Genomic DNA, 15424 nt, shown 5'->3' with positions numbered 1-15424 from the left:
ATTCTCTGCCCATCACTCTCTGCCCATCACTCTCTGCCCGTCAGTCTCTGCCCATCATGCTCTGTCCGTCACTCTTTGTCCATCACTCTCTGCCCATCACTCTCTGTCCATCACTCTTTGTCCATCACTCTCTGCCCATCACTCTCTGCCCATCACTCTCTGCCCATCACTCTCTGCCAATCAATCTCTGCCCATCACTCTCTGCCAATCACTCTCTGCCAATCACTCCCTGCCCATCACTCTCTGCCCATCACTCTCTGCCCATCACTCACTGCCCATCACTCACTGCCCATCTCTCTCTGGCCATCACTCTCTGCCAATCACTCTCTGCCCATCATTCTCTGCCCATCGCCCTCTGCCTATCACTCACTGCCCATCACTCTCTGTCCATCACTCTCTGGCCATCACTCTCTGCCCATCACTCTCTGCCCATCACTCTCTGCCCATCACTCTCTGCCCATCATTCTCTGCCGATCACTTTCGGCCCATCACTCTCTGCCCATCACTCTCTGCCCATCATTCTCTGTCCATCACTCTCTGCCCATCACTCTCTGTCCATCACTCTCTGCCCATCACTCTCTGCCCATCACTCTCCACCCATCACTCTCTGTCTATCATTCTCTGCCCATCACTCCCTGCCGATCACTCTCGGCCCATCACTCTCTGTCCATCACTCTCTGCCCATCATTCTCTGCCCATCACTCTCTGCCTATCACACTCTGTCCATCACTCACTGCCCATCACTCTCTGCCCATCACTCTCTGGCCATCACTCTCTGCCCAACAATCTCTGCCCATCACTCTCTGGCCATCACTCTCTGCCCTTCACTCTCTGCCCATCATTCTCTGCCGATCACTCTCTGCCCATCACTCTCTGGCCATCACTCTCTGCCAATCACTCTCTGCCCATCATTCTCTGCCCATCACTCTCTCCCCATCATTCTCTGCCCATCAGTCTCTGCCCATCACTCTCTGCCCATCACTCTCTGCCCATCACTCTCTGCCCATCATTCTCTGTCCATCACTCTCTGCCCATCATTCTCTGCCCATCACTCTCTGCCCATCACACTTTGTCCATCATTCTCTGCCCATCACTCTCTGCCCATCATTCTCTGTCCATCACTCTCTGCCCATCAATCTCTGGCAATCACTCTCTGCCAATCACTCCCTGCCCATCATTCTCTGCCCATCACTCTCTGCCCATCACTCACTGCCCATCACTCTCTGCCCATCACTCTCTGGCCATCACTCTCTGCCCATCACTCTCTGCCCATCACTCTCTGCCCATCCCTCTCTGCCCATCACTCTCTGCCCATCATTCTCTGCCGATCACTCTCGGCCCATCACTCTCTGTCCATCACTCTCTGCCCATCATTCTCTGTCCATCACTCTCTGCCCTTCACTCTCTGTCCATCACTCTCTGCCCATCACTCTCTGCCCATCACTCTCCACCCATCACTCTCTGCCTAACATTCTCTGCCCATCACTCTCTGCCCATCACTCTCGGCCCATCACTCTCTGTCCATCGCTCTCTGCCCATCATTCTCTGCCCATCGCTCTCTGCCCATCACACTCTGTCCATCACTCTCTGTCCATCACTCCCTGCCCATCATTCTCTGCCCATCACACTCTGTCCATCATTCTCTGCCCATCACACTCTGCCCATCATTCTCTGTCCATCACTCTCTGTCCATCACTCTCTGCCAATCACTCTCTGCCAATCACTCTCTGCCCATCACTCTCTGCCCGTCAGTCTCTGCCCATCACCCTCTGCCCATCACTCTCTGTCCATCACTCTCTGCCCATCACTCTCTGCCCATCACTCTCTGCCCATCACTCTCTGCCCATCACTCTCTGCCCATCATTCTCTGCCCATCACTCTCTGCCCATCACTCTCTGCCCATCACTCTCTGCCCATCATTCTCTGCCCATCACACTCTGTCCATCATTCTCTGCCCATCACACTCTGCCCATCATTCTCTGTCCATCACTCTCTGTCCATCACTCTCTGCCAATCACTCTCTGCCAATCACTCTCTGCCCATCACTCTCTGCCCGTCAGTCTCTGCCCATCACCCTCTGCCCATCACTCTCTGTCCATCACTCTCTGCCCATCACTCTCTGCCCATCACTCTCTGCCCATCATTCTCTGCCCATCATTCTCTGCCCATCACTCTCTGCCCATCACTCTCTGCCCATCATTCTCTGCCCATCATTCTCTGCCATCACTCTCTGCCCATCACTCTCTGCCCATCATTCTCTGCCCATCATTCTCTGCCCATCACTCTCTGCCTATCACACTCTGTCCATCACTCTCTGCCCATCGCTCTCTGCCTATCATTCTCTGCCCATCACTCTCTGCCCATCACACTCTGTCCATCACTCTCTGCCCATCATGCTCTGTCCATCATTGTCTGTCCATCATTCTCTGCCCATGACTCTCTGCCCGTCAGTCTCTGCCCATCATGTGCTGTCCATCACTCTTTGTCCATCACTCTCTGCCCATCATTCTCTGTCCATCATGCTCTGTCCATCACTCTCTGCCCATCACTCTCTGCCCATCATTCTCTGTCCATCACTCTCTGCCCATCACTCTCTACCTATAATTCTCTGCCCATCACTCTCTGCCCATCACTCTCTGCCCGTCAGTCTCTGCCCATCATGCTCGGTCCATCACTCTTTGTCCATCACTCTCTGCCCATCACTCTCTGTCCATCACTTTGTCCATCACTCTCTGCCCATCACTCTCTGCCCATCACTCTCTGTCCATCATTCTCTGCCCATCATGCTCGGTCCATCACTCTTTGTCCATCACTCTCTGCCCATCACTCTCTGTCCATCACTTTGTCCATCACTCTCTGCCCATCACTCTCTGCCCATCACTCTCTGTCCATCATTCTCTGCCCATCACCCTCTGCCCATCACTCCCTGCCCATCACTCTCTGCCCATCATTCTCTGTCCATCACTCTCTGCCCATCACTCTCTGCCTATCACTCTCTGCCCATCATTCTCTGTCCATCACTCTCTGCCCATCACTCACTGCCCATTACTCTCTGCCTATCATTCTCTGCCCATCATTCTCTGCCCATCACTCACTGCCCATCACGCTCTGCCCATCACTCACTGTCCATCATTCTCTGCCCATCACTCTCTGCCCATCACTCTCTGCCCATCACTCTCTGCCATCACTCTCTGCCCATCACTCCCTGCCCATCACTCTCTGCCTATCACTCTCTGCCCATCACTCTCTGCCCATCACTCCCTGCCCATCACTCTCCGCCCATCATTCTCTGCCGATCACTCTCTGCCCATCACTCTCTGCCCATCTCTCTCTGCCCATCATTCTCTGCCCATCACTCTCTGCCCATCACTCTCTGCCCATCACTCCCTGCCCATCATTCTCTGCCCATCACACTCTGTCCATCATTCTCTGCCCATCACACTCTGCCCATCATTTTCTGTCCATCACTCTCTTTCCATCACTCTCTGCCAATCACTCTCTGCCAATCACTCTCTGCCCATCACTCTCTGCCCGTCAGTCTCTGCCCATCACCCTCTGCCCATCACTCTCTGTCCATCACTCTCTGCCCATCACTCTCTGCCCATCACTCTCTGCCCATCACTCTCTGCCCATCATTCTCTGCCCATCACTCTCTGCCCATCACTCTCTGCCCATCATTCTCTGCCCATCATTCTCTGCCCATCACTCTCTGCCCAGCACTCTCTGCCGATCATTCTCTGCCCATCATTCTCTGCCCATCACTCTCTGCCTATCACACTCTATCCATCACACTCTGCCCATCGCTCTCTGCCTATCATTCTCTGCCCATCACTCTCTGCCCATCACACTCTGTCCATCACTCTCTGCCCATCATGCTCTGTCCATCATTGTCTGTCCATCATTCTCTGCCCATGACTCTCTGCCCGTCAGTCTCTGCCCATCATGTGCTGTCCATCACTCTTTGTCCATCACTCTCTGCCCATCATTCTCTGTCCATTATGCTCTGTCCATCACTCTCTGCCCATCACTCTCTGCCCATCATTCTCTGTCCATCACTCTCTGCCCATCACTCTCTGCCCATCAGTCTCTGCCCATCATGCTCTGTGCATCACTCTTTGTCCATCACTCTCTGTCCATCACTCTCTGCCCATCACTATCTGTCCATCATTCTCTGCCCATCACTCTCTACCTATAATTCTCTGCCCATCACTCTCTGCCCATCACTCTCTGCCCGTCAGTCTCTGCCCATCATGCTCTGTCCATCACTCTTTGTCCATCACTCTCTGCCCATCACTCTCTGTCCATCACTCTTTGTCCATCACTCTCTGCCCATCACTCTCTGCCCATCACTCTCTGTCCATCATTCTCTGCCCATCACCCTCAGCCCATCACTCCCTGCCCATCACTCTCTGCCCATCATTCTCTGTCCATCACTCTCTGCCCATCACTCTATGCCCATCACTCTCTGCCCATCATTCTCTGTCCATCACTCTCTGCCCATCACTCACTGCCCATTACTCTCTGCCTATCATTCTCTCCCCATTTTTCTCTGCCCATCTCTCACTGCCCATCACGCTCTGCCCATCACTCACTGTCCATCATTCTCTGCCCATCACTCTCTGCCCATCACTCTCTGTCATCACTCTCTGCCATCACTCTCTGCCCATCACTCCCTGCCCATCACTCTCTGCCTATCACTCTCTGCCCATCACTCTCTGCCCATCACTCCCTGCCCATCACTCTCCGCCCATCATTCTCTGCCGATCACTCTCTGCCCATCACTCTCTGCCCATCTCTCTCTGCCCATCATTCTCTGCCCATCACTCTCTGCCCATCACTCTCTGCCCATCACTCTCTGCCCATCACTCTCTGCCCATCACTCTCTGCCCATCACTCACTGCCAATCACTCTCTGCCAAACACCCTCTGCCCATCACTCTCTGCCAATCAATCTCAGCCCATCACTCTCTGCCAATCACTCTCTGCCAATCACTCCCTGCCCATCACTCTCTGCCCATCACTCTCTGCCCATCACTCACTGCCCATCACTCACTGCCCATCTCTCTCTGGCCATCACTCTCTGCCAATCACTCTCTGCCCATCATTCTCTGCCCATCACCCTCTGCCTATCACTCACTGCCCATCACTCTTTGTCCATCACTCTCTGGCCATCACTCTCTGCCCATCACTCTCTGCCCATCACTCTCTGGCCATCACTCTCTGCCCATCACTCTCTGCCCATCATTCTCTGCCGATCACTTTCGGCCCATCACTCTCTGTCCATCACTCTCTGCCCATCATTCTCTGTCCATCACTCTCTGCCCATCACTCTCTGTCCATCACTCTCTGCCCATCACTCTCTGCCCATCACTCTCCAGCCATCACTCTCTGCCTATCATTCTCTGCCCATCACTCTCTGCCGATCACTCTCGGCCCATCACTCTCTGTCGATCACTCTCTGCCCATCATTCTCTGCCCATCACTCTCTGCCTATCACACTCTGTCCATCACTCACTGCCCATCACTCTCTGCCCATCACTTTCTGGCCATCACTCTCTGCCCATCAATCTCTGCCCATTACTCTCTGGCCATCACTCTCTGCCCTTCACTCTCTGCCCATCATTCTCTGCCGATCACTCTCTGCCCATCACTCTCTGGCCATCACTCTCTGCCAATCACTCTCTGCCCATCATTCTCTGCCCATCACTCTCTCCCCATCATTCTCTGCCCATCACTCTCTGCCCATCACTCTCTGCCCATCACTCTCTGCCCATCATTCTCTGTCCATCACTCTCTGCCCATCATTCTCTGCCCATCACTCTCTGCCCATCACACTTTGTCCATCATTCTCTGCCCATCACTCTCTGCCCATCATTCTCTGTCCATCACTCTCTGCCCATCAATCTCTGGCAATCACTCTCTGCCAATCACTCCCTGCCCATCACTCTCTGCCCATCACTCTCTGCCCATCACTCACTGCCCATCACTCTCTGCCCATCACTCTCTGGCCATCACTCTCTGCCCATCACTCTCTGCCCATCACTCTCTGGCCATCACTCTCTGCCCATCACTCTCTGCCCATCATTCTCTGCCGATCACTCTCGGCCCATCACTCTCTGTCCATCACTCTCTGCCCATCATTCTCTGTCCATCACTCTCTGCCCTTCACTCCCTGTCCATCACTCTCTGCCCATCACTCTCTGCCCATCACTCTCCACCCATCACTCTCTGCCTAACATTCTCTGCCCATCACTCTCTGCCCATCACTCTCGGCCCATCAATCTCTGTCCATCGCTCTCTGCCCATCATTCTCTGCCCACCGCTCTCTGCCCATCACACTCTGTCCATCACTCTCTGTCCATCACTCTCTGCCCATCATTCTCAGCCCATCACACTCTGTCCATCATTCTCTGCCCATCACACTCTGCCCATCATTCTCTGTCCATCACTCTCTGTCCATCACTCTCTGCCAATCACTCTCTGCCAATCACTCTCTGCCCATCACTCTCTGTCCGTCAGTCTCTGTCCATCATTCTCTGCCCATCACTCTCTGCCCATCACTCTCTGCCCATCACTCTCTGCCCATCACTCTCTGCCCATCATTCTCTGCCCATCACTCTCTGCCCATCATTCTCTGTCCATCACTCTCTGCCCTTCACTCCCTGTCCATCACTCTCTGCCCATCACTCTCTGCCCATCACTCTCCACCCATCACTCTCTGCCTAACATTCTCTGCCCATCACTCTCTGCCCATCACTCTCGGCCCATCAATCTCTGTCCATCGCTCTCTGCCCATCATTCTCTGCCCACCGCTCTCTGCCCATCACACTCTGTCCATCACTCTCTGTCCATCACTCTCTGCCCATCATTCTCAGCCCATCACACTCTGTCCATCATTCTCTGCCCATCACACTCTGCCCATCATTCTCTGTCCATCACTCTCTGTCCATCACTCTCTGCCAATCACTCTCTGCCAATCACTCTCTGCCCATCACTCTCTGTCCGTCAGTCTCTGTCCATCATTCTCTGCCCATCACTCTCTGCCCATCACTCTCTGCCCATCACTCTCTGCCCATCACTCTCTGCCCATCATTCTCTGCCCATCACTCTCTGCCCATCACTCTCTGCCCATCACTCTCTGCCCATCATTCTCTGCCCATCACACTCTGTCCATCATTCTCTGCCCATCACACTCTGCCCATCATTCTCTGTCCATCACTCTCTGTCCATCACTCTCTGCCAATCACTCTCTGCCAATCACTCTCTGCCCATCACTCTCTGCCCGTCAGTCTCTGCCCATCAGCCTCTGCCCATCACTCTCTGTCCATCACTCTCTGCCCATCACTCTCTGCCCATCATTCTCTGCCCATCACTCTCTGCCCATCACTCTCTGCCCATCACTCTCTGCCAATCATTCTCTGCCCATCATTCTCTGCCCATCACTCTCTGCCCATCACTCTCTGCCCATCATTCTCTGCCCATCATTCTCTGCCCATCACTCTCTGCCTATCACACTCTGTCCATCACTCTCTGCACATCGCTCTCTGCCTATCATTCTCTGCCCATCACTCTCTGCCCATCACACTCTGTCCATCACTCTCTGCCCATCATGCTCTGTCCATCATTGTCTGTCCATCATTCTCTGCCCATGACTCTCTGCCCGTCAGTCTCTGCCCATCATGTGCTGTCCATCACTCTTTGTCCATCACTCTCTGCCCAATCATTCTCTGTCCATCATGCTCTGTCCATCACTCTCTGCCCATCACTCTCTGCCCATCATTCTCTGTCCATCACTCTCTGCCCATCACTCTCTGCCCATCAGTCTCTGCCCATCATGCTCTGTGCATCACTCTTTGTCCATCAGTCTCTGTCCATCACTCTCTGCCCATCACTATCTGTCCATCATTCTCTGCCCATCACTCTCTACCTATAATTCTCTGCCCATCACTCTCTGCCCATCACTCTCTGCCCGTCAGTCTCTGCCCATCATGCTCTGTCCATCACTCTTTGTCCATCACTCTCTGCCCATCACTCTCTGTCCATCACTCTTTGTCCATCACTCTCTGCCCATCACTCTCTGCCCATCACTCTCTGTCCATCATTCTCTGCCCATCACCCTCTGCCCATCACTCCCTGCCCATCACTCTCTGCCCATCATTCTCTGTCCATCACTCTCTGCCCATCACTCACTGCCCATTACTCTCTGCCTATCATTCTCTGCCCATCACTCACTGCCCATCACGCTCTGCCCATCACTCACTGTCCATCATTCTCTGCCCATCACTCTCTGCCCATCACTCTCTGCCCATCACTCTCTGCCATCACTCTCTGCCCATCACTCCCTGCCCATCGCTCTCTGCCTATCACTCTCTGCCCATCACTCTCTGCCCATCACTCCCTGCCCATCACTCTCCGCCCATCATTCTCTGCCGATCACTCTCTGCCCATCACTCTCTGCCCATCTCTCTCTGCCCATCATTCTCTGCCCATCACTCTCTGCCCATCACTCTCTGCCCATCACTCTCTGCCCATCATTCTCTGCCCATCACACTCTGTCCATCATTCTCTGCCCATCACACTCTGCCCATCATTCTCTGTCCATCACTCTCTGTCCATCACTCTCTGCCAATCACTCTCTGCCAATCACTCTCTGCCCATCACTCTCTGCCCGTCAGTCTCTGCCCATCACCCTCTGCCCATCACTCTCTGTCCATCACTCTCTGCCCATCACTCTCTGCCCATCACTCTCTGCCCATCACTCTCTGCCCATCACTCTCTGCCCATCATTCTCTGCCCATCACTCTCTGCCCATCACTCTCTGCCCATCATTCTCTGCCCATCATTCTCTGCCCATCACTCTCTGCCCATCACTTTCTGCCCATCATTCTCTGCCCATCATTCTCTGCCCATCACTCTCTGCCTATCACACTCTGTCCATCACTCTCTGCCCATCGCTCTCTGCCTATCATTCTCTGCCCATCACTCTCTGCCCATCACACTCTGTCCATCACTCTCTGCCCATCATGCTCTGTCCATCATTGTCTGTCCAACATTCTCTGCCCATGACTCTCTGCCCGTCAGTCTCTGCCCATCATGTGCTGTCCATCACTCTTTGTCCATCACTCTCTGCCCATCATTCTCTGTCCATCATGCTCTGTCCATCACTCTCTGCCCATCACTCTCTGCCCATCATTCTCTGTCCATCACTCTCTGCCCATCACTCTCTGCCCATCAGTCTCTGCCCATCATGCTCTATGCATCACTCTTTGTCCATCACTCTCTGTCCATCACTCTCTGCCCATCACTCTCTGTCCATCACTCTCTGCCCATCACTCTCTGCCCATCACTCTCCACCCATCACTCTCTGCCTATCATTCTCTGCCCATCACTCTCTGCCGATCACTCTCGGCCCATCACTCTCTGTCGATCACTCTCTGCCCATCATTCTCTGCCCATCACTCTCTGCCTATCACACTCTGTCCATCACTCACTGCCCATCACTCTCTGCCCATCACTCTCTGGCCATCACTCTCTGCCCATCAATCTCTGCCCATCACTCTCTGGCCATCACTCTCTGCCCTTCACTCTCTGCCCATCATTCTCTGCCGATCACTCTCTGCCCATCACTCTCTGGCCATCACTCTCTGCCAATCACTCTCTGCCCATCATTCTCTGCCCATCACTCTCTCCCCATCATTCTCTGCCCATCACTCTCTGCCCATCACTCTCTGCCCATCACTCTCTGCCCATCATTCTCTGTCCATCACTCTCTGCCCATCATTCTCTGCCCATCACTCTCTGCCCATCACACTTTGTCCATCATTCTCTGCCCATCACTCTCTGCCCATCATTCTCTGTCCATCACTCTCTGCCCATCAATCTCTGGCAATCACTCTCTGCCAATCACTCCCTGCCCATCACTCTCTGCCCATCACTCTCTGCCCATCACTCACTGCCCATCACTCTCTGCCCATCACTCTCTGGCCATCACTCTCTGCCCATCACTCTCTGCCCATCACTCTCTGGCCATCACTCTCTGCCCATCACTCTCTGCCCATCATTCTCTGCCGATCACTCTCGGCCCATCACTCTCTGTCCATCACTCTCTGCCCATCATTCTCTGTCCATCACTCTCTGCCCTTCACTCTCTGTCCATCACTCTCTGCCCATCACTCTCTGCCCATCACTCTCCACCCATCACTCTCTGCCTAACATTCTCTGCCCATCACTCTCTGCCCATCACTCTCGGCCCATCACTCTCTGTCCATCGCTCTCTGCCCATCATTCTCTGCCCACCGCTCTCTGCCCATCACACTCTGTCCATCACTCTCTGTCCATCACTCTCTGCCCATCATTCTCTGCCCATCACACTCTGTCCATCATTCTCTGCCCATCACACTCTGCCCATCATTCTCTGTCCATCACTCTCTGTCCATCACTCTCTGCCAATCACTCTCTGCCAATCACTCTCTGCCCATCACTCTCTGCCCGTCAGTCTCTGCCCATCACCCTCTGCCCATCACTCTCTGTCCATCATTCTCTGCCCATCACTCTCTGCCCATCACTCTCTGCCCATCACTCTCTGCCCATCACTCTCTGCCCATCATTCTCTGCCCATCACTCTCTGCCCATCACTCTCTGCCCATCACTCTCTGCCCATCATTCTCTGCCCATCACACTCTGTCCATCATTCTCTGCCCATCACACTCTGCCCATCATTCTCTGTCCATCACTCTCTGTCCATCACTCTCTGCCAATCACTCTCTGCCAATCACTCTCTGCCCATCACTCTCTGCCTGTCAGTCTCTGCCCATCAGCCTCTGCCCATCACTCTCTGTCCATCACTCTCTGCCCATCACTCTCTGCCCATCACTCTCTGCCCATCACTCTCTGCCCATCATTCTCTGCCCATCACTCTCTGCCCATCACTCTCTGCCCATCACTCTCTGCCCATCATTCTCTGCCCATCATTCTCTGCCCATCACTCTCTGCCCATCACTCTCTGCCCATCATTCTCTGCCCATCATTCTCTGCCCATCACTCTCTGCCTATCACACTCTGTCCATCACTCTCTGCCCATCGCTCTCTGCCTATCATTCTCTGCCCATCACTCTCTGCCCATCACACTCTGTCCATCACTCTCTGCCCATCATGCTCTGTCCATCATTGTCTGTCCATCATTCTCTGCCCATGACTCTCTGCCCGTCAGTCTCTGCCCATCATGTGCTGTCCATCACTCTTTGTCCATCATTCTCTGCCCAATCATTCTCTGTCCATCATGCTCTGTCCATCACTCTCTGCCCATCACTCTCTGCCCATCATTCTCTGTCCATCACTCTCTGCCCAACACTCTCTGCCCATCAGTCTCTGCCCATCATGCTCTGTGCATCACTCTTTGTCCATCAGTCTCTGTCCATCACTCTCTGCCCATCACTATCTGTCCATCATTCTCTGCCCATCACTCTCTACCTGTAATTCTCTGCCCATCACTCTCTGCCCATCACTCTCTGCCCGTCAGTCTCTGCCCATCATGCTCTGTCCATCACTCTTTGTCCATCACTCTCTGCCCATCACTCTCTGTCCATCACTCTTTGTCAATCACTCTCTGCCCATCACTCTCTGCCCATCACTCTCTGTCCATCATTCTCTGCCCATCACCCTCTGCCCATCACTCCCTGCCCATCACTCTCTGCCCATCATTATCTGTCCATCACTCTCTGCCCATCACTCACTGCCCATTACTCTCTGCCTATCATTCTCTGCCCATCATTCTCTGCCCATCACTCACTGCCCATCACGCTCTGCCCATCACTCACTGTCCATCATTCTCTGCCCATCACTCTCTGCCCATCACTCTCTGCCCATCACTCTCTGCCATCACTCTCTGCCCATCACTCCCTGCCCATCACTCTCTGCCTATCACTCTCTGCCCATCACTCTCTGCCCATCACTCCCTGCCCATCACTCTCCGCCCATCATTCTCTGCCGATCACTCTCTGCCCATCACTCTCTGCCCATCATTCTCTGCCCATCACTCTCTGCCCATCACTCTCTGCCCATCACTCTCTGCCCATCATTCTCTGCCCATCACACTCTGTCCATCATTCTCTGCCCATCACACTCTGCCCATCATTCTCTGTCCATCACTCTCTGTCCATCACTCTCTGCCAATCACTCTCTGCCAATCACTCTCTGCCCATCACTCTCTGCCCGTCAGTCTCTGCCCATCACCCTCTGCCCATCACTCTCTGTCCATCACTCTCTGCCCATCACTCTCTGCCCATCACTCTCTGCCCATCACTCGCTGCCCATCACTCTCTGCCCATCATTCTCTGCCCATCACTCTCTGCCCATCACTCTCTGCCCATCATTCTCTGCCCATCATTCTCTGCCCATCACTCTCTGCCCATCACTTTCTGCCCATCATTCTCTGCCCATCATTCTCTGCCCATCACTCTCTGCCTAACACACTCTGTCCATCACTCTCTGCCCATCGCTCTCTGCCTATCATTCTCTGCCCATCACTCTCTTCCCATCACACTCTGTCCATCACTCTCTGCCCATCATGCTCTGTCCATCATTGTCTGTCCATCATTCTCTGCCCATGACTCTCTGCCCGTCAGTCTCTGCACATCATGTGCTGTCCATCACTCTTTGTCCATCACTCTCTGCCCATCATTCTCTGTCCATCATGCTCTGTCCATCACTCTCTGCCCATCACTCTCTGCCCATCATTCTCTGTCCATCACTCTCTGCCCATCACTCTCTGCCCATCAGTCTCTGCCCATCATGCTCTATGCATCACTCTTTGTCCATCACTCTCTGTCCATCACTCTCTGCCCATCACTATCTGTCCATCATTCTCTGCCCATCACTCTCTACCGATAATTCTCTGCCCATCACTCTCTGCCCATCACTCTCTGCCCGTCAGCCTCTGCCCATCATGCTCTGTCCATCACTCTTTGTCCATCACTCTCTGCCCATCACTCTCTGTCCATCACTCTTTGTCCATCACTCTCTGCCCATCACTCTCTGCCCATCACTCTCTGTCCATCATTCTCTGCCCATCACCCTCTGCCCATCACTCCCTGCCCATCACTCTCTGCCCATCATTCTCTGTCCATCACTCTCTGCCCATCACTCTCTGCCCATCACTCTCTGCCCATCATTCTCTGTCCATCACTCTCTGCCCATCACTCACTGCCCATTACTCTCTGCCTATCATTCTCTGCCCATCATTCTCTGCCCATCACTCACTGCCCATCACGCTCTGCCCATCACTCACTGTCCATCATTCTCTGCCCATCACTCTCTGCCCATCACTCTCTGCCCATCACTCTCTGCCATCACTCTCTGCCCATCACTCCCTGCCCATCACTCTCTGCCTATCACTCTCTGCCCATCACTCTCTGCCCATCACTCCCTGCCCATCACTCTCCGCCCATCATTCTCTGCCGATCACTTTCGGCCCATCACTCTCTGTCCATCACTCTCTGCCCATCATTCTCTGTCCATCACTCTCTGCCCATCACTCTCTGTCCATCACTCTCTGCCCATCACTCTCTGCCCATCACTCTCCACCCATCACTCTCTGCCTATCATTCTCTGCCCATCACTCTCTGCCGATCACTCTCGGCCCATTACTCTCTGTCCATCACTCTTTGTCCATCACTCTCTGCCCATCACTCTCTGCCCATCACTCTCTGTCCATCATTCTCTGCCCATCACCCTCTGCCCATCACTCCCTGCCCATCACTCTCTGCCCATCATTCTCTGTCCATCACTCTCTGCCCATCACTCTCTGCCCATCACTCTCTGCCCATCATTCTCTGTCCATCACTCTCTGCCCATCACTCACTGCCCATTACTCTCTGCCCATCACTCTCTGCCCATCATTCTCTGTCCATCACTCTCTGCCCATCACTCACTGCCCATTACTCTCTGCCTATCATTCTCTGCCCATCATTCTCTCCCCATCACTCACTGCCCATCACGCTCTGCCCATCACTCACTGTCCATCATTCTCTGCCCATCACTCTCTGCCCATCACTCTCTGCCCATCACTCTCTGCCATCACTCTCTGCCCATCACTCCCTGCCCATCACTCTCTGCCTATCACTCTCTGCCCATCACTCTCTGCCCATCACTCCCTGCCCATCACTCTCCGCCCATCATTCTCTGCCGATCACTCTCTGCCCATCACTCTCTGCCCATCTCTCTCTGCCCATCATTCTCTGCCCATCACTCTCTGCCCATCACTCTCTGCCCATCACTCTCTGCCCATCACTCTCTGCCCATCACTCTCTGCCCATCACTCACTGCCAATCACTCTCTGCCAAACACCCTCTGCCCATCACTCTCTGCCAATCAATCTCTGCCCATCACTCTCTGCCAATCACTCTCTGCCAATCACTCCCTGCCCATCACTCTCTGCCCATCACTCTCTGCCCATCACTCACTGCCCATCACTCACTGCCCATCTCTCTCTGGCCATCACTCTCTGCCAATCACTCTCTGCCCATCATTCTCTGCCCATCACCCTCTGCCTATCACTCACTGCCCATCACTCTCTGTCCATCACTCTCTGGCCATCACTCTCTGCCCATCACTCTCTGCCCATCACTCTCTGGCCATCTCTCTCTGCCCATCACTCTCTGCCCATCATTCTCTGCCGATCACTTTCGGCCCATCACTCTCTGTCCATCACTCTCTGCCCATCATTCTCTGTCCATCACTCTCTGCCCATCACTCTCTGTCCATCACTCTCTGCCCATCACTCTCTGCCCATCACTCTCCACCCATCACACTCTGCCTATCATTCTCTGCCCATCACTCTCTGCCGATCACTCTCGGCCCATTACTCTCTGTCCATCACTCTCTGCCCATCATTCTCTGCCCATCACTCTCTGCCTATCACACTCTGTCCATCACTCTCTGCCCATCACTCTCTGCCCATCACTCTCCACCCATCACTCTCTGCCTATCATTCTCTGCCCATCACTCTCTGCCGATCACTCTCGGCCCATCACTCTCTGTCCATCACTCTCTGCCCATCATTCTTTGCCCATCACACTCTGCCCATCATTCTCTGCCCATCACACTCTGCCCATCACTCTCTGCCCATCACTCTCTGCCCATCAGACTCTGTCCATCACTCTCTGTCCATCACTCTCTGCCAATCACTCTCTGCCAATCACTCTCTGCTCATCACTCTCTGCCCATCAATCTCTGCCCATCACTCTCTGCCCATCACACTCTGTCCATCACTCTCTGCCCATCACTCTCTGCCCATCACTCTCTGCCCATCACTCACTGCCCATCACTCTCTGCCCATCACTCTCTGCCCATCATTCTCTGCGCATCACTCTCTGCCCATCACTCTCTGCCCATCACTCTCTGCCCATCACTCTCTGCCCTTCATTCTC

The sequence above is a fragment of the Somniosus microcephalus genome, chromosome 1 (genome assembly GCF_052327205.1).
Source record: "Somniosus microcephalus isolate GS21.2 chromosome 1, FLI_Smic_1.0, whole genome shotgun sequence".
Lineage (NCBI taxonomy): Eukaryota > Metazoa > Chordata > Chondrichthyes > Squaliformes > Somniosidae > Somniosus > Somniosus microcephalus.
The sequence above is the reverse complement of the archived record's forward strand: the minus strand, read 5'-3'. Positions refer to the sequence as shown.